The following is a 15,112-nucleotide window of genomic DNA, read 5'->3' on the forward strand; positions in this document are numbered from 1 at the left end:
ATACTCCTCCGCGGCGGCGTCCCTCAGCAAGAAAGATTCGGTCGGAAACTGCGGCGGAAAAGAAAGGAGCCGGTCAGCGAAGCGGCCGCCTCTCTCGCTAATTCTTTAGACTGGCGCCCCCTCAACGGGGTGGGCGGGAGAGGCGAGCGGACCTTCTCGTGCTCTCTTAACAGGGAGAAAACGGGAAGGGGGGGGCATTGCAAAGCCCCTCTTTTGCAGTTCCCGAGAAACCGAGCCTAATTGCTCGATCTCTTGCGTTCTCTTAATTTTTTGGAGAAAGGGATCCAGATTCATAAAACAGGCAGGGACTTTCTGATCTGGAAATGAAAAAAGGGAGGTGGGGGCTGCTGTGAGATATAAATTTCATTCAGTATTGGACGCTAATTAGTTTTGGGTTTTTTAGCCCTCGAATCGAAACCCAGCCTTTGGGATGGATTGGGTTGGGTTGTAAATCAAGACAGGCTGTTGGCGTTGGCTTTTGGGCAGAGTTGGGATCTTGGACACAAAGCAGACAGAGTGTGAAGATCTACTCTAGACTAGTCTAACAGTATTCAGGTGCATGGAAAGCATAATACAGGTAGCCCTCAACTTGCAACAGTTTGTTTAGTGATAGTTCGAAGTTACAACATCCCTGAAAAAAGTGACTCATGGCTATTTTTCATACTTTTGCAACCATTGCGGCATCCCCGTGCTTACGTGATTTACATTTGGCCTCTTGACAACTGATTCACATTTATGACCGTTGCAGTGTCCTGGAGTTACGTGGTCCTCTTTTGTGACCTTCTGACAAGTGAAATCAAGGGGGGGAAACCAGATTCTCTTCACAATTGTGTTACTAATTTAACAACTTAACTTGTTGTTGGTTCACTTAACGTGGCGAAAAAAGTGAAACTCACTTAAGACATTTCTCACTTAGCAACACAAATTTAGGGCTCCATTATGGTCGTAGGTTGAGGATTATCTGTATAAACCAAAGGTAATAAATAGTAAAGAAGTAGTGAATTTCTGCTGAATCATCATTTGTATCATCATTTACATGAAACGGGGCTAGTAGTGTAGGACACCAGGTATTGCTGGTCTCTACAATTTCTTGTGTCCCAGCAAATACAGGTAGTCCTCAATTTATGACCACAATGGAGCCCAAATTTTTTGTTGCTAAGTGAGACATTTGTTAAGTGAATTTTGCCCCATTTCGTGACCTTTCCTACCATAGTTGTTAAGTGAATCACTGAACTGTTCAGTTAGTGATACAGTTGTTAAGTGAATCTGACTTCCCCCTTGACTGCTTGTCAGAAAAAGGTCACAAAAGGTCACATGACCCTGGGAAACTGCAACCATCATAAATATGAGTCAGTTGCCAATCGTATGAATTTTGATCATGTGACCATGGGGAAGCTGCAACGGTCGCAAGGGTGAAAAACGGTCATAACTGACTTTTTTCAATGCAGTTGAAAATGCAGTTGTTACTCTGGACAGCCCCTGATCTCTGTTCCTTCCGCAAAGATCTTAAGACCTGGCTTTTTACTCAAATCATCTGATCTGGTTGGGTTTTTAGTTAACTGTGGGATTTTAAATTGGATTTTTAATGCTATTTAGTGATATTGTTTTTATTGTCATTTTGTTCTTGTGAGCCGCCACGAGTCCTTCGGGAGAAGGGCGGCATATAAATTTTAATAAAATAAATAAATAAATAAATAAATACTTTGAACAGTCACTAAATGAACTTTTTTATGTTGTGGACTACCTGTACTTCCAGGGCTAATGCAGAAATGTATGTAGAAAAACAAATCCCCCATTGCTGGTATAAGAATTTCATGACAGCAATCTGTAAGGTGAAAAGGGATTGTCTTAACCCTGCTGCCCCAGAAGCCTTGTGTGTTTTATACACATTACCTCTACTCCTTGCCTTTATAGTAGTTAAGTTTCATTGCTACCAACAGCCTTCTGTAGGTGATACCTTGACCTGAGTTATTCCTTAACCTGGCATGTGAGAGTGCTAGGAATCCCATAGCGCCATGATGGCTAACCTATGGCACACGTGCCACAGGTGGCATGTGGAGCCATATCGGTGGGCACGCAAGCTTTGCCCTAGCTGAGCTCCAGCAGCATGTGTCAATCTCAGTTCACAGGGTTGTTGTGGACAAAGAAGAGGAAGAGGTATTACATATGTTCATTGCCTTGAGTTACTATTTATAAAAATAAGTGAGATATAAATAAATAAAAATATAAAAACATTTAGTGACAAGAACAGATTTAAAAATATAGATTTGCTCAAAACATAGCAATTTAAAACGGGTCTCTGGGAGAAAAAAAATAAATACTGTATGCATGACTCTGGATAAATCTCAAAATTGTATTGTTGGATCCCCAATTTAGAGGAATTTTGATATAGAATGATTGATTGATTTTTTGCCATCAAGTCATTTTTGACTCTTAGCAACCATATAGAAAGATAGATTTTCTCCATTATGATTTATCCCTAACCTAGTCTTTCAGGTCTTCCAACATTGTTGGAAGCACCACCATGAGCCTTGGTGGCGCAGTGGTTGGAGTGCAGTACTGCAGGCTACTTCTTCTGACTACTGGCTGACTGCAATTTGGCTGTTCAAATCTCACCTAGGCTCAAGGTTGACTCAGCTTCCATCCTTTCAAGGTGGGTAAAATGCAGACCCAGATTGTTGGGGGCAATAGGCTGACTCTGTAAACCACTTAGAGAGGGCTGTAAAAGCATTGTGAAACGGTATATAAGTGCTATTGGTAGTGCTTTTATACCAATTGCCTCTATTACTGAGTCCATCCTCCTTGCTGCTAGTCATCCTTTTCTCTTTCCTTCTATCTGCCAGCATTAGAGCCTTTTCCAGAGAGGCTTTGGCTTTCTGAGGCTTTGCATAATCTGTCTGAAGTAGGATCATTTGAGCTCGGTCATTTGTGCCTCAAGAAAGAACTCTGGATTGACCTGTTTATTTTTATTTTATTTATTTTATTTTTAAATTTATATACCGCCCTTCTCCCTGAGGACTCAGGGCGGTGTACAGCCAAAATTTAAAAAACATGAAATACAAATATTAAAAAACAATTAAAATATATATAAATTTGGCCCAAAATTAAAAATACAAACCAATTAAAACATTTAAAATTTCTTCTTAAGCCAGCCCGGCTTGCTGGAAAAAGTGGGTTTTAAGGGCACGGCGGAAGGCACTAAGGTCTTGGATTCTCCTTATCTCTGGGGGCAACTGATTCCAGAAGGTAGGTGCCCTCACAGAGAAGGCCCTCCCCCTGGGGGTCACCAGCCTACATTGATTGGCTGATGGCACCCTGAGGAGGCCCTCTCTGTGGGAGCGCACGGGACGATGGGTGGTCATCGGTAGCATCAGGCGGTCTCGAAGATAGCTAGGCCCGATGCCATGGAGCGCTTTAAAGGTGATAACCAACACCTTGAAGCGCACCCGGAAGACCACTGGGAACCAGTGCAGCTCGCGCAGGAGCGGTGTTACATGGGAGCGCCATGCTGCTCCCGTCACTACCCGCGCTGCTGCATTCTGGACCAGTTGGAGCCTCCGGGTGCTCTTCAAGGGGAGCCCCATGTAGAGAGCTTTGCAGTAATCAAGGCGAGAGTTTGATGATTTACTGAGGTTGTTGTTTTTTGTAAGGCGGGGGGGCATCTCCACAGTATTCTCAGGAGTTTTCTCCAACATCAAAGTTCAAAAGCTTCAATACTCTTCCTACCCTGCTTTATCAAAATCCAACATTCACTTCCCATGGAGTATCACAGGAATATCAAGATGTACACAATTCTGACCTTTGTAAAGTAATTGCATAAAGCTGTCCTCCTTTCTAGTTTCAGTCCTGACGTAGTTGCATCTAAGCGACCCATCATCAAATGGTATGGTCCTGATCACACAAATACTGTATGCAATAGGCAGAGTGACGGATTGAAACCTGTGGTTTGCTGCCTCTTCAGCACATCACCTGCCAGCAATCGTGGCATCGCAACAGGAACAGTGTGGGTCCGATACGATAATTCAGACATCACAATTTTCTCTTGTGTCTTTTATGTGAAATTTTCCTATTTTTTTGTTTTTAAATGTTTTAATGATTATAAACTGGAAGCCAGGTGGCATGTAAATATAACAACAACAACATACATTTTACGAAGATGCTTAGTTGATACCTAGGATGCTGGCAGCAACCTGTATCAACCATCCGTGCCAGTCAATGATATTTGTGATACATTTTTAAATGTTCAGTTGATTGAGTTTCATGTTTAATGAATAAAAGTTTATAATAATAACAACACCTTACCTCCTGCACTTAAGAACTAAGCATTTAGCTTAGTTATATCTGAATATATCCCTATTTCTATTGTTACCTCTTATCACCCAACAATACTAAAATAAGAGCCTCAACTACTGTTTCTTAGTTATAAGAACTATTATTCCAAACTACTTATATTTGGAACAATTTTCAATTGTTGACTGTATTTGGGACCTAGAAAATTTATAATATTGTAGGTTCAGCTTGATCACATATGGCTGTATAGGAATACAGTATTGCCAATGATTATTGACATCTCAGGGAGAGGCAAGATGGTGGTATTGTTGGAAAAGCTCTGTAGACTACACCTGTTTTCTGAAATCGATAGCTTTTTATGTATTGCGAAAGCCAATTTTCTATAGTACTGTAAAGCTTACCTGTATCCTTTCCTGTGCTGATACCATCACATATCTAATGATCTAAGCTGGTTAGCAAGAATCTCCCAAAGGTAAGGGTTGAGGGTGAGGATTGAGAAAGTTTGAGTATATAAAAAGAGAAAAAAACAGATATGTTTTTCTTTGAATATTTTCCATTGGCCAGGTTCTGCAGATTTGAGAAGGAAAAAAAAACCCTCAGGAACTTGTCCATTCTTGTTTGAAACTCTGAGCAGCCTAAAAAAAAAATAATCAGGGTTTCCAATTTTCCGTGATATTTCAGTACTACTGCTTTATATAACCAGAGCAGTTAATCAATGACATCAACTGCATCTTGTCTCCAGCCTATTGGTTGCCTGACCAAATCTTGGAATCTGTTTTGTTACTCCTGGCACGACACTAGTAGAAAATGTGAGATTATGAGCATCTCCTTTTTGTTCAGCAGGATAATTATTTGCAGAATTCATGTTGCAATGTTAATAGCTAAAAATCTCAGCCAAGACCTACCGCCAGATAAATAGCTACAGTAGGGTTTGACTTATACTAAATGGGAAATTACACTATAATTAATACATGCATACCAAAATACACCTTACAGCAATGTTTCTCAATCTTGGCAACTTTAAGATATGTGGACTTTGATTCACAGAAATCCCCAGCCAGCATGCTGGCTGGGAAATTCTGGAAAATTGAAATTTATGTGTCTTAAAGTTTGCTAAGGTTGAGAAACACTGCCTTATAGAAATGTGCACGTTATTCGACAAGGTGCTTTGCTTACGTAGAATACACACACAAAAGAAATTGAGAAAGCCTACAAGCTGTATCAGACACGTAAGCAGATGTGATTACTTCTTGTTTTCAAAAGAATCTCATTCTAAAATAAAGCCCCCTTTCAAATTATTGGTAGAGGTCCAATATAGGTAGTCCTCTACTTACAATTTAGCATTCAAAGTTAGAGTACAGGTAGTCCTCGACTTACAGCGATTCATTTAGTGACCACTCAAAGTTACGATGACACTGAAAAAAGTGACAGGACTGTTTTTCACACTTATGACCATTGCAGCTTCCCCATGATCATATGATCAAGATTCAGATGCTTGGCAAGTGATTCATATTTATGACGGTTACAGTGTCCTGGGATCATGTGATCCCCTTTTGCAATCTTCTGACCAGCAAAGTCATTGGGGAATCCAGATTCACTTAACAACCATGTTACTAACTTAACAAATGCAATTATTCACTTAAGAACTGTAGCAAAAAAAAAAAAAACCATAAAATGGGGCAAATTCACTTAACAAATGTTTCACTTAGCAGCATAAATTTTGGGCTCCATTGTGGTTGTAACTCGAGGACTGCCTCGAGTTACAACCTACAGCCTACAAAAAAATGGTATTGGAAAAAATGACTTACAACTGTTTTTCACACTTAAGATCGTTGCAGCATCCCGACAGTCATGTGATCAAAATTTAGGGGCTTGGCAACTTGCATATATTTACAACGGTTGCATAAATGGGGGAGTGTAATATCTGAATCCACAACTTTTCATTAAAGAAGGCAGGCAACCGAGGTATAAAAACTTCATCTGATAATATGCACAGGAAGACAGCCATAGGAAGCCTTTAAAAAAAAAAAGTCACTGATAGTTTTGCACAAATTTACTCTAATTTAACATGGCTGAATAATTTCAGCATTGCATTGTTGGTCTCTGTCTGTATGTCTAAAATCTTAGCCACGTAAGAATTGGTGGGAAGTAAAATACATTGCAATTTCAGATTTATAAATTTTGTAGTTCATAATTTCTGGGGACTCTTCCTGCCATCTTTTCCTGATGTCTAGTAATTTTAGTAATCTCAGCAGAACTTGCTGGAGTTTTAAAAGGGGTTAGTTAGTTTATTGTGGCTGAGATTAAACCGAGCCTCAGTTAAACTGAGTCTGATGTTTGCCACAAAAGTATTGGCAAGAATGTGAACCTGATGGAGGTTCTCAAAGAAATATCTGGTTTCAAAGTTCTCATTTTAAAACCAAGTTTGCCAAAAAACACAGCAATTGGCTCATAATTGTAATAAGTAATGATTAACTCTAAACAAGGTAAAGATCAGTTTCTCCCATGTCTTATTTAATACAATTTCTCATTTCTCATCATATACTGTTAATGTCTGATGTAGCTTTGGATTCTGTGTGAACTGTGATTCAGATAGAAGATCCCTTACACACCTAACTTCTCTTCAATGAGTGCAGGCAGTCTAGATTTCTTTCTAGGAAGTTGACTTTCTTTGCCTTTCCCAATGTTTTGCTCAGCTTCCAGTATTATTTCCTAATTTTTTGGCATTCCTTGAGCTTCTAAATGTTTTATGGCTGAGATTTTAGTTTACCTGGCTGAGATTTTAGTTTACCTGGCAGAGTTACCTGATTTGACCTGATATCTGATCCAATAGTTTGTTTCCCCTGGAAGATTTCTTTGGGTGTGGCTTTTAGCTCAGTCCCTAAAATTCTCCTTCAGGCATGCCAAAAAAAAGAAAAAAAAGAAAAACCCATAAAAGTAAGTTGAATGCAACAAGGGAGGAGCATTATGAGCCGAGGTGGCACAGTGGTTAGAGTGCAGTACTGCAGCTACTTCAGGTGACTGCTAGTTCAGCAGATCAAATTTCACCGGCTCAAGGTTGACTCAGCCTTCCATCCTTCCAAGGTGGGTAAAATGAGGACCCAGATTGTTGGGGGCAATATGCTATTTAGTATACTGTCTTTGGTGTAAGCCGCCCAGAGTCCTCGGAGAGTGGACGGCATAAAAATATGACTAATAAATAAATAAATTAATTAAGAAATTAAGAAATTAAAAGAAGTGTGGTACAGATAGTCCTTGACTTACAACCACAATTGAGCCCAAAATGTCTGTTGTTAAGCAAGGCAGTTGCCCCATTTTACAACCTTTTTTTGCCACAGTTGTTAAGCAAAGTACTGCAATTATTAAGTGAATTGTGCGGTCATTGAGTGAATCTGGCTTCTTTGACTTTGCTTGTCGGCTGGGAAGATTACAAATGGTGGTAACACAGTGAATCTGTCATAAATACACACCGGTGGCCAAGCATCCGAATTTCGATCATGGGACCATGGGGACGCTGCAATGATTATAAGTGCGAAAAACGGTCATAAGTCCATAAGTACAATTGTTTAGCGCATTGTAAGCCGCCTTGAGTCTCTGGAGAAGGGCGGCATATAAATCAAATTAAAAAAAAAAAATAAGTCACAATTTTCAGAGCCATTGTAACTTCAAACGGTCACTAAACAAATGGTTGTAAATTGAGCACTACCAGTAAAACAAGAGGACAAGACTGAACTGGTACTGGATAAATGCAGATTGAATACAAATGAAGTAACAGGTTCCCCCTAAAATATGTTGGTTATATAGAAAGAATGAGGCCAAAAAAAAATGAAGCAAGAGGGAGTAGATCAGGGGTGTCCAACTCAATTTAATTGAGGGCTGCATCAGGGTTGTGTTTGACCTCAGTGTGTGTGTGTGTGTGTGTGTGTGTGTGTGTGGCCAGGGTGGGTGTGGCCAGTTCAACGTCACTCGTGTTGGGGGTGCTTGTGGTGGCCTGAGCGCTCTGCCAGCGAAAACCGGCTTCCAAGCTCCGTTTTTGGTTGTGATGGCCTCCTGCAATCCTCTGCCAGCGAAAACAGCTTGAGAGGGCTGCCCGCAGCCCTTGCAAGCTCCTTTTTCGCTGGCAGAGGCACCTCGGGCCAGGGCGCTGTTCCAGAGCGACCTTTGCTGTTTCCAAGACGGCCCCACAGGCCAGATCTGAGCAACCCACAGGCCAGGTTGCCTTGAGTTTGACACCCCTGGAGTAGATCAGGGACATCCCTGGAGTAGATCAAGAGGAAGCGGAAGATACAGATGGACATTTTATAAAACCCAATATATGAGTAAATGCATTTATTTATTCATTTGTTTGCTTTCTTATTTAACTATCCATCTCCCTCCAAAGGGGACTTGGGCAGCGCACAACAATAAAATAGATAAAAGTCTGAAAGCCACAGTAATAAATAGCATAAAACCAATGTATTTTATTAAAATGCATTAAAATGTATTTTATATTGAAAATAAAAACAATGTATGGACATATTACAGTACAAGCAAGGGCACATAACCCTGGGACAATGCAACTGGCATAAATACATGCCAGTTGCCAAGTGCCCACATTTTGATCTTGTGACTATGGGGATCCTGTAACAGTTGTAAGTGTGAAAAATGGTCATAAGTCACAATTTTCAGAGCTGTTGTAACTGCAAACAGTCAGTAAATGAATGAATGGTTGTAAGTTGATAACTCTCTATAAAGAGTAATCCTCTTTATAAGACTAAAGCTATAGTGGAGAGCTATAGTGAATGGTGTTGCTCTAAATTATTTTTAGCAAAGCTTCATTTTTATTTTCTTTCATATGCTTTTAATTTCTTTAGCTTACTCTGTTCTGCTCCTTTTCTGCACTCTGCATATCATAAGTTACCATTAAAGTGAATAATGTAATGGATGTAAAAAAAAAATAAATGACAAATCAGCAAGGTTTCAAAAATCTATTGAAAATCCTAGGAAATCTTTCTAATGAAAGTTTCCTTTGTATAGAGGAAGCGTTTCTCAATCTTGGCAACTTTAAGAACTTTGACTTTTAGCTCCTAGAATTCCCCAGCCAGCTGTTCTAGCCAAGGAATTCTGGGAGTTGAAGTCCACCCATCTTAAAATTGCTAAGGTTGAATAACACCAATATAAAGTATAGTATAAGGATAATGTTTGATTGGTGTTCTTGTTTCAATAGGCTGGTTCCTTCTTCATGTATGGTAAATAGTTCAGTTGGCAGATATTCAGAATCAGATGCCAAAAACAATTTTGTAAGTACATAAAGGCTAATTCCAAACAGCATGGCAATCTAGCAACAAAAAAAAAAAAGTCACAAATATAATTGATCAGAATCTTCTAATGTCTACAAGAAGCTATTCATAATTTAACTTAAGACTTACAGCTTCTGACAAATGGGAACTAACTAAACATGTTTTAAATAATGGAAGCACAGTGATTATTGCTGAAACGGAATCATCACTTGAGACAAGAGGGAAGCCTAAACCTTGAATAATACAAACTGGGATACGAAAACAGCTTCATGAGGTTTTCTTTTCAGTTTTGAGCAAGTATATTTGAAAGGCAGTAAATGAAAAGCCATATGTCAGCTTGTTAGGAAGCTTAGGGGAACCAGAAGGTCTGGCAGAATGGAAGCTTTTCATTGGATTTCTGCCTTCCGCCTCAAAAAACATTCCAGAACTCTGTTGGTTGGGAAGGAGGAACTTGGAGACGGGTAACTGTCCAGCTACTGCTGATTTGTAGTAACAAGCCAACATTTTACTACCCAGCTTCTCGGTGGTCTCACCTTAAAGCAACTTCTCCTTGCTGTAAGGATTTCCAGTGTTGACTTAAAGAAAACCAGTATGGTATAATAGTTAAGGCAGTGTTTCTCAACCTTGGCAACTTTAAGAACTGTGGACTTCAACTCCCAGAATCCCCCAGTCAGCCATACATACAGCTTTTCATCCATGCTGGCTGGGGATCCTGGGAGTTGAAGTCCATAGATCTTAAATTTTCTGAGGTTGAGAAATACTGAATTAAGAAATGGCACAGGCATTTGTCTAATGTCAGGCATAGGAACTCACAGAAAGATTTGGGATTAGTCCTAGTCAGTTTCTGTCAGCCCAACCAAAGGGATATGACGGACAGAAGGATTGCTAAATTGGTCAGCTGAAGGAAAGGCAGGATGTAGTTTAATAAATATACAGGTAAAAGAATTCAATTCCTTTTGATTTAGCACAGACTTTACTCAAAACTTCCCAACTGGATAGTCGCACCTCCCCTCCTATACATTCAGGTGGACTAGGGCCAGAAGTGAATGGAAAATTGGAAATCTGCCCCTGGCATAGATATTACACATTTTTGTTCTTGGGTTGTCTTCCGGGCAAAAGAGTTTTAACTGAAATGCAGAGAGAAGCAAGTCTATTTCTCTAAGGAATAAAGTAGTCTATCTTACTCTTTTTATTTCTAATGGATGTTTCAGGACATAGTAGTGCTACTGGGGGGGAGATAGGGGGGAAGAGAGGGTAAGCAACCGAGATGTGCTTGCCAAAATTTTGCTCTTCAAAAAGCAAAGGCTGACATTCATAAAGAGAGGTGGTAGTCTAAATGTTAATAGGATTTGCAGAATTTACGTGACTGCATATTTCTGGTTGCCAGGTTACAGTGATTACCTAGCTGTCACAGAGAGAAAAACTAAAATGTAGGCAGGGTGTGGGGGGGAATCAAATATAACACATTCAGGATATAAAATTCATATTCACTTCCAAGGGTCCTGTATTAGATGCTCATGTGTTCTGTTATTCTAAGCTTACCTGTCAGGTGATGCTGATGCTGTCCATTGGCTGGCCTTAACCCACAACAGCAGAAGGGGATGATCAGACTAGTTTCAGATTTTCAGTGTTCTGTGGGAATTCTGTGCAGCTTGCCTTTCCACAAAACAAAAACTCCACAACTCTTCTTCCCTAATCACTGTGTTATCCACCAACACCTTCTGTGTTACTAATTACAAATAAATGTTTAGAAAGCAGGAATGCATCACTCTTGAGTCTTGGAAGAATCTTGCTTCCAAGAATGCTTCTGGGCCCCAGATGTTACCCGAAGGCATTGGTAGAAGGCATTTGATACGATCCAAAATCTTGCTTGGAACTACTGTACACATGCCAGCTCAAAAGAGAGGTAGTACTGTAGAATATTCTGGGAAGTGAGTTTTCTTCCTAGTAGCAGAGTACATTGGCTAGACTCACCATGGCAGTCATTCTGTAAATGTGCTTATGACATGCACTCAAAATGCCAAATTTGCTAGTGATCTATTAGGATTTCCTGTCCTAATTCATGCAGAGATTCCTACGGTAGAGTTCAGCTCAGTCTAGAAGTTATTCCTGTGCATACACATTCCTGTGCATACACATTCTGAACACATTCTGCAGCTATATCTGAAACTACTAACCAAAGAAGAGAATGTAACAAATTGAACTGGTTACTGAAAAGACATTAATGCAAGAAATTTCCTTCTCTAGCACAATTGGCATTATGCAAAAAAAGATCTCCATCTCATCCTTAGATGGATTCAACCGCATCAAGCAATTCAGTTTAGATCTCATCAAAGTGCAATAAATGGCTAAGCATTTTATTTCTCTATATTGTATATATACTGCCTCTGTTGCTTGTCTTGGAAATGACTTCTTGATAAGATGGAGGTAAAATGCTATTAATCCTGTTCTTTTAACACCAAAATTTCCTTTCAGTGGTAAGATGGGCAGGGAAGGAAGGAAGGAAGGGAAAGAAAGAACAAGAAAGAAGAAAGAAAGAAAGAAGGAAGAAGGAAGGAAGGGAAAGAAAGAACAAGAAAGAAAGAAAGAAAGAAAGAAAGAAAGAAAGAAAGAAAGAAAGAAAGAAAGAAAGAAAGAAAGAAAGAAAGAAAGATGTCTTTGACAGTCCTGATCAAAAGGGAGTTTTGTTACGGGAGTGCTGGGTAAGTTGCAGTCTTTGGCCTAATTCAAAAATTGGAGGTTCACATCACTTTCTATACTAGGTTTTATTAATGGATTTATTTCTATCTATAGGTAGTCCTTGACTTACGACCACAATAGAGCCCAAAATTTCACTTCTAAGGGAAACATTTGTTAAGTGAGTTGTGCCCCATTCTATGACTTTTCTTGCCACAGTTGTTAAGTGAATCAGTGCAGTTAAGTTAGTTAAGACATGATTGTAAAGTGACTCTGGCTTCCCCATTGACTTTTGTTTGTCAGAAGGTTACAAAAGGGGCTCACGGGACCATGGGAAACTGCAACCATCATGTGTCAGTTGCGAAGCATCTGACATGATTTTGATCATGTGAACATGGGGGATGCTGCTAAGTGTGAGAAATGGTCATAAGTCACTTTTTCCAGTGCTGTTGTAACTTTGAACAGTCACTATATGAACTGTTTTAAGTCAAGGACTACCTGTATTCTTGTGGACAAAGTCATGGATCAATAACTCAGCTGCTTTGTGAGAGGAGCTACCGTGTTTCCCTGAAAATACGACCTACTCAGAAAGTAAGTCCTAGCTTGATTTTTACAATATAAGCCCTATCCCCAAAATAAGCCCTAATTAAGACCCCACCCACTCCAGGGTGCACAGGTAAAAATTAAGCTAGGGTAGGTATGGAGATCTGTCCTACTACGTGCCTTCGGATAGTTGCAGCCAGGCCTCGCACACCTCGGCTCATTCATATATAAGACAGGGTGTTATTTTCGGGGAAACACGGTAGTTCTCTTCTGAATTCCCAAAAATGCATCAGGGTTTATAAATGATCCTCAGTAAAGCCTCTCTGCCTTCAGCAGAATTCTGAGTGTAAGTGGACTTCCTTAAAACAGCCAAATTTTTATCTTGTATCTGAAAAGTTGCTGGGGCAGAGAAATAGCCAGAGAATTCTGAGTATAAAAACTTCTGGCCAGGCTTCAGTCAATTTGCTATAAACAAATCTAATCTGTTCCAGTTCCTGTCATATTATCCTGACTGCTCAATTCTTGGAATTTCATATCATTCTTCTGACTATATTTTTAATTTGAAGTACATTTTTATTGAATGACAATTGACTTGCATTTTTCTTATTATGTAGCCTGAAAGTCAACACATAATCTACCAAAACTGAAGTATCTTGCTGTCTGTCATCTCCAAATGAAGGTTTCCTCTGTATATAATGGTACTGGACAATCTAGCTTATAATAACTATACTATAGTTCACTCACTCCCTAATGTAAATTCCAGAGCCTTGCACAGTTTTAGAAAAGAGGTCATGAGAAAGGTCATATGAATTTTAAGGAGTGACTTTCTTTCTTAAAATAAACTCTGAAGACATCCACTTTTCAATAATGTAAAGTGATAACTAAAACCGTTAAGATTAGATCCTAAAGTTAGATCAGTTTCAGAGCACATTCAGCTATATGAAGGATGAAAATTACAAATGTAATTTCTTTGGGGTGAAGATATACTTTGGGGAAACAGCCATAATATGCTACTCAATGATCCATAAAGCTCATTCTTGACTTGTCAACATCTGGGTTTAAGACATCGGAACAGATCCTCAGTCTGATTTATCTGGATGTTGGACATATCAATGTCTGAACCCTCCTGAATTTGAGCTAGGAATGAAACCTGTTTCAAGAAAATCAACCAGGTACCTTTACATTGGTATTAATAGAAAGTTTATGCAACTTGAAGCTGAAGATTTCTATCATTTCATTAGATTTCCAACACTAAGGCTTAAAGTAGGGCCTGGTGGCTCAGCAGACTGATAGCATTGTGATTAACACCAGCTGTCTGCAATTACTGTAAGTTCGAATCTCACCAGGCTCAAGGTTGACTCAGGCTTCCATCCTTTCTAAGGTAGGTAAATTGAGGACCCAGTTTGTGGGGGCAATAAGCTGACTTTGTATAAATATACAAAAGGATGAAGGCTATTGCTTAATGCATTGTAAGCCGCCCTGAGTCTCCGGAGAAGGGCGGCATATAAATCAAATTAAAAAATAAAATAAAAAAATAAGCCACTAAAAATTCCCACAATTCATAAAATTGTATAATACTAGAATAGAATTCTACTCAGCAGAAATGATGATACAAGATCAAATGTTATGCCCTACAATAAGAATAATAAATAACAACATTAAGATTTGTGGCTAAAACTGATTGTGTAAGCCATCTCTTCAACTTTGAAGTTCCAGGATAGAAAATATTAGCATTCTGTTTTCTCAAGCATAAACACAGACATATTTAATAAAGACATGTGGGTGGTGTATTCTTATACATACTCAGGCACATGCATAGGGATATTAAATGTGGAAAATTCATGTGGTGGTGGAAAATGTGGAAAAAAAATTATCATTAAAGTGACTATGAACTACATAATTGACTCCTAATTCTCTCAATCAAAAATATATTCCATCTTTTCCTCCTTAATGGACCTTCTGATCAGAATAAAGAGAAAGGGGGAAGAGGATGTTGTTTAAACCGCTACATTCCATGAACAGAGGTTATACAGGTATTTAGTGACCATTCAGTTACAATGGCTCTGAAAAATGTGACTTTTGACCGTTTTTCACTTATGACTGTTGCATCTTCTCCATCGCCACATGATCAAAATTCAGACACTTGGCAACTGACTCATATTTATGACGGTTGCAGTGTCCCAGAATCATATGATCACCTTCTGAGACATTCTGACAAACAAAGTCAACAGGGAAAACCAATTCACTTAACAACCATGTTGCTCACTTAACCGCTGTAGTGATTCACTTAACAACTGTGGCAAGGTAAAATGGGGCAAAACTCT

The sequence above is a fragment of the Pituophis catenifer genome, unplaced genomic scaffold (genome assembly GCF_029215685.1).
Source record: "Pituophis catenifer annectens isolate HBS135680 unplaced genomic scaffold, rPitCat1.0.hap2 SCAF_6, whole genome shotgun sequence".
Taxonomy (NCBI): domain Eukaryota; kingdom Metazoa; phylum Chordata; class Lepidosauria; order Squamata; family Colubridae; genus Pituophis; species Pituophis catenifer.